The 6000-nt window shown below is 42.6% G+C and overlaps 1 long non-coding RNA gene across 1 annotated transcript; it reads right to left on the reverse strand.

Annotated features, from left to right (window-relative positions):
* Positions 1-3039: 3039 nt before the first annotated feature.
* LOC147827242 (uncharacterized) lies at positions 3040-5742 on the reverse strand. The gene is made up of 3 exons (XR_015452771.1): positions 5586-5742; positions 5337-5497; positions 3040-5227 (listed from the first exon to the last, which is right to left on the reverse strand). It is a non-coding gene; the product is annotated as an uncharacterized LOC147827242 (long non-coding RNA).
* Between the last annotated feature and the right edge of the window lie 258 nt (positions 5743-6000).

A 6000-nucleotide genomic window follows, 5' to 3' on the forward strand; every position in this document is an offset into this window, starting at 1 on the left:
TAAAATACAAAAGGCTGTTGCTCAGTGGTACAGCATCCCTGTATTCAAACCCCAGTACTAAAAAAAAAGAAAAAGAAAGAAAAGCAAGAAAAGGTGGGCTGCAGGTTACACATGCCTGTACATATGTGCTGTAATTAACACGTCTTAAAGAAAGATCAGTGAGGGGCAGGGAACTTAGCTCAGTGGTTCTGCCGCCTGCCTCGAAAGCGCAAGGACGGAGTTTGATCCCTGATACCAAAAAAAAAAAAAAAGAAAGATCAGTGAGGCCTAAAGTGTACCAAGAAAATTAATGAAAAAGAAAAAAGAAAGATAAGTGAGGCACAGAAAGGCGAAGTGATTTGGTCAAGGACACAGCATGAAGTAGTAGAGCTGGCACACAAACTTCTCCTATCTTAAAGCCCCTGGTCTTTTATTTATTTATTTTTTATTTTTGCAGTTCTGGGGATGGAAGCCAGGTCCTCCTCACATATGCCGAGCTCTGAGCCCCAACCCCAGCCTGAGCCCAGGCTTTTTTTGTTTGTCTGGGGTTTTTTCTTTTGGTACCGGGGATCGAACTCAGTCGGGTCCTTGTGCTTTCGAGGCAGGCAGTGGAAACACTGAGCTAAATCCCCAGCCCTGTTTGTCTATTTTTGAGACAGGGTCTCTCTCTTTAGTTCAGGCTGGCCTTGAACTCACTATGTATTCCAGGCTGGCCTCAAACTCATGGCAATCCTCCTGCCTCAGCCTCCCCAGTGCTGGGATTACAGGCACTCACCATCATACCCAGCTGAGCCCCGGCTCCTAACTCTATATTTGTTTTGTTTGGTCCATACCAGTTGTTAAATATCTCAAATTGCTTCTCTTTAATTTAAAATACAGCTTTCCAGTTTCATTAAATATCTGAAAATAAATAAATAAATATCTGGCTACCCCTGCCCCCCTCGGTTCCCGCCTTGTCACCATCAGCTGGAGAGGATTGGCCTCCTCTTCTACATACTGCCCCAGTCCTCACCATGCTCTACTGTTCTGACTCCTCACCCTGCCACTTGCTTATGCAACCTACCTGCTCCTTGGGCATCTCTGAGATTGGACCTCTAATGTGGCCCTTTCACAAGTGGAGACACCCACCCCCCGGACAGGAAGTCTGGACAATTCACACAACAGCCTTGTAACAAAGCTGGGCTCCAGTCCAGGCCTCACAACTCCATGGTGACAGGAGAGGATTACAGTGACCATGACTGTGATGGGAGCTCAGAACGGGAGTTTCCCACCTTGGAGCCTCTCCTGGGCTCCGTCCCACAAGGTGCTGGGTGCAGGGAAGTTGAGTGATTTCTGATCTCACAGCAAGTTTGTGGCAGGTCTGTGTAACTTTAATTCCCTCACTCCTGCCAGGATTTTCTTGGGTTAAATTTCCTTTTTTTCCAGGAGGATGCTGAGACAGGGCAGCCTGAGAATCAAGCAGAGATTGTGAAAAATAACTACTAAGCCCTGCATGGAGGCGCATGCCTGTGATCCCAGTGGCTTGGGAGCCTAAGGTAGGAGGATCTCAAGTTCAAAGCCAGTTTTGGCTACATAGTGAGACCCTATCACAAAATAAACTAATAAAAATGGCTGGGGATGGAGCTCAGCACTACCTGGGGTCAATCCCTGGTAACCACAAAACAAAAGTACTATGTAATACTTCTTTGTGTTTATCTTCATTCTCTAAATTTTCATAATTAATACTTTTTTTGGAGACAAGGTCTCGATATGTAGTTCAGATTGGCCTTGAAATCACTATGTAGCCTAGATTGGCCTCGAACTCACAGTGATCCTCCTGCCTCAACCTCCTAAGTGGTGATGGGATTACAGGCATGCACCACCACGCCAGGCTAATACATTTTTGCCTTCCTGTATAAGGAACTGCTTGACCAAGCCTGGCCTTGACTTTATGGTTCTGGAGAAGTTGGGAATCAGTGACTCCATTTCCACTCAAGGAAACCAAGGCGGAGAAAGGATGGTCACATGGCACTAGTGACAGTCAGGGCTTGGTCTCTTCCATCTGTGTTTCATCCCACTGCCCACTGCTTTTTCTTTGTAAACTCTTTATGCCACAAAGAAACAAGATGTAAAAGCAAATTATAAAAATCTATGTCTGTGCTTGTTTCAGCAGCACATAAACTAAAAATCCATAAGCCAAATCAAGCACTTATCCTGTCTGGTATAAAGTGTATTTCAGGACAATAAAACAATGAATGAGGACAAGTGTTTTTTATGGAAGAATTCCAGGTAATGAATGCAAAGAGAATGATAAAATTAGAAAATTACCATTTGCAATCCCTAACAAAATAAAGGTTCATTAGTAGATGCTAAAACTAACAGATGAAGCCAGCATCGTGGCACATGCCTGTAATCCTAGCACCAGAGAGGCTGAGGCAGGCAGATTGCTGCAAGTTTGAGGCCAGCCTGGCTACATAGCTCAAAAATCCAAAATACCCCAAAAAGTTAAAATCATATTACATGCATACCCCATTTATAGTAGCACAACTTATAATAGCTAGATCTTGGAAACAGCATATATGTCCATCAACAGATGAACAGATAAGAAAAATGTGTTATTTATACACAATGGAGTACTATGCTGTCATAAAGTTAAACTTGAGGCATTCATAAGTAAATGGATACAACTTGAGAACGTAATCTTAAGTAAAATAAGTCAGATACATAAACTCAAATATCTCATGGTTTCTCTTATATGAGAAACACAATATACAAATAAAGAGCAAAATAGAAGAGAGATAAATAAGGAATAGATAGAAGTTCAAATACTTCCCCAAATTACAAATTCTATTGTTTTAAAAATATTTCAGTGTGGGCTGGGGATTTAGCTCAGTGGTTCTGCTGCCTGCCTCGAAAGTGCAAAGACCCGAGTGCGGGCCCCAGTACCAAAAAAAATAAATAACCCCACCCCCCCCACAAAAAAACAACAACAAAAAAGAGTTACTTAAGAGACACATCAACCAAAGGAAATATAGGACCTTATTTGAATCCTAATTGGAAGAAACCAACTGTTAAAGAAATTTGAACAGGAAGTAGGTATTAAATGATTTTAGCGATTTTTTTTTTCTTTGCTGGGGTTTGAACCCAGGGTCTTCACACTGAGCTACATCCTCAGACCACTTTTTGAGAATACTTCTTGCTAAGTCACTAACTTGCCCAGGGTGGGATTAAACTTTTGATCCTCCTGCCTCAGCCTCCCAGAATGCAGGGAGTACAGGCCCAACTTGTATTAATTTCTTAGGCATGAAACTGACACTGGGGTTATGTTTGAAAAAGCCCATTCTGGCTGGGTGTGGTGGTGCACACCTGTAATCTCAGCACTCAGGAGGCTGAGGCAGGAGGACTGCTGGGAGTTCAAGGCCAGCCTGGGCTACATAGTGAGACCTTATCTCAAAAAACAAGCAAACAAACAAAAACCCTGAAAAATCCCATTATGTTAGAGACACTGAAATAATCCAGGTGAAATGATAAGATGTCTGAGATTTACTTTATAATACTTGAGAGAGGAAAAATAGATGAAATAAGATTGGCAAAATATTAATAATTATTGGAAATGGGTGATAAGTGCATGACAATTTATTACATTCTCTTTACTTTTGTGATGTTTGAAATCATCTATAATAATACCATTTTAAGGTTAAGAGTAAATAATTCAGAACATTGGGACAAAGAAAATATAAATAGGGCCGGGAATTTAGCTCAGTGGTTTCGCTGCCTGTTGCCCAAGCACAAGGACCTGAGTTCAATCCCTGGTACCAAAAAACAAGAAAATATAAATAAAGAGAATTAGGCATGGTAGTCCACTCCTCTAATCCAGCAAGTGGGAGCCTAAGGCAGGAGGACAGTCACAAGTCTGAGGCCAGCTTGGACTACATAGTGAGACCCTTTCTCAAAAAGAAAGAAAATACAACTAAAGAAATAGAAAAGTTTGAGCTTCTTAGCAGTCAAAGCAAAGAGGGAAACATGAGTCATTGTGGCCAAAAGATTTATAAAACGAAAAAACCAGCATGATTTCTGATAATCAAAAGGAGTCCATGGGGCTGAGGATTTAGCTCAGTGGCACCATGCCTGCCTCAAAAGCCCAAGGTCATGAGTTCAATCCCCGGTACCAATAAAAGAGTCCAGTGGTAGCAAAATGCTCACCAATAAGGGAGCCGGATACTTCTTTTTTTTTTGGTGTTGGTACTGGCAACTGAACCAAGGACTTTCGGACTGAGCTAAGTCCTCAGTCCTTTTATTTAGTTATTTGATTTTGAGACAGGGTCTCCCTAAGTCACTTAGTTGCCCATGCTGGGCTCAAACTTGCCACTCTCCTGGCTCAGCCTCCCAGAATGCTAGAATTACAGGTGTGCACCACCAAACCTGGCTCCAGTCAACTATTCTGATTTGGCCACTATGAGGAACTGGAAAAGAGCAACAGAAGGAGATGGAAGAAGAGAGCCAGGCCTTAGAGAACACAGTGGGTGGAGGAAGGAGACTCTAGGTAAAGGGAACAGAGTGAATAGGGGCCGAAAGACTTTCTTTTCCTAATAGAAAAAAAACTCAGAATTTATATGACCCCAGATAAAGTTGGTCCTTTTCTCCCTCCTTGAAACTGATGCTACTCCAAAAAGCACTCACAGGAAGCAAACCCCTTCACTAAAGCAGGGTTTTGAGAAGGTTTTGCACAGCACATCCGGCTCCAAGACATTCTTTAAAATTCTAAATCTTCCTCAAAGTTCAAGGCTTTCAGCCGAGCTCCCCAACCCCTTGTCTGCTCTAAATTGCTGATCCCTGGCTCTGCCAGCTCACCTTCTGCTTCTCTCCTAGCTGCTTTTCCGGGGTGTGACGAGGAGGACATAAACACCTGGCTTTTTCCCAGGCATTTTGAGTAGATCCATGCCTTTCCCTCTGCCCTCTTCACAGGGCTCCTGAGAACTAGGTTTGGAGAAGGGAAATCCATGAATTGTACGTGTAAATATTCTTGTTCTGTTGCATAGAAAAAAAGGATCAGAAGGAAACCAGGATGGTAACTAGAACGTTAACAGCAAGAGGCCCGCAGAGCCATGGAGTCAGATGAAGTTGGGCCTGGTTCCTGACTGTGCCAGGATTTCCAGCTGTGTGACCTTGGGCAGCCTTGCTGTAGATGTGGCTTCAGCCTGCAGCCTTCCGCCCCATTAATGACTTAGCGTGGTCTTCCGCTTAGAGCAAGCACTGCATGGTGAGTAGCCTACAAAATAAAGGAGCCAGCTCTAGTTGGTAGGAATATTGTGAGTTTGGTCATCAGGATTTTTTACTCTATCAATATTTTCTTAAAATTTTTTACAATGAACACGTACTTGTAATTTAAAATAAAAACACTATAGAGCCAGGTATGGTGGTGCAGGCCTGTAATCCCAGCAACTGAAAGACTGAGGTAGGAGGATGGTCACGAGTTTGAGGCCAGCCTGGGTGACATAGTGACTTCAAGGACAGCTTGGAATACAAAGAGAGATGCTGTCTAAAAAAACCCAAAAACAAAAAAATTCAAATGAATAAAAATAAAAACACTATAAAGATTATAGACAACCAGGCACAGTGGCACACACCTGTAATCCCAGCACTCGAGAGGCTGAGGCAGGAGGATGGTCACAAGTTCAAGGCCAGCCTGGGCTACAGAGTGAGTCTCTGTCTCAAAAAAACAAAAAAAGAAAAAAGATTATAAACATAGGCATAAATTAAATGTTCATCAGGACAGGTCTAAATGAATGATGGGTATCCATATTCTTGGAATATTAACTCTTTAACAATAAAAAAGTCTAACTGAGTTGTTGGCCCAGGCCTGCAGTCCCAGAACTCTGGGAGGCTGAGGCAGGAAGACTGCCTGAGTTTGAAGCCAGCCTGGGCTGCACAATGAGTTTAAGGTCAGCCTGAACTGCGCAATGGACCCTGTCTCAAAAATACAAAACAAAACCAAAAATAGATGTGTAGATGATCCCTTCATATATTTATATGTACAAATTT

The sequence above is a fragment of the Heterocephalus glaber genome, unplaced genomic scaffold (assembly GCF_053883595.1).
Source record: "Heterocephalus glaber isolate CG9 unplaced genomic scaffold, H.glaber_assembly_v1.0 deba00001452, whole genome shotgun sequence".
NCBI classification, from domain to species: domain Eukaryota; kingdom Metazoa; phylum Chordata; class Mammalia; order Rodentia; family Bathyergidae; genus Heterocephalus; species Heterocephalus glaber.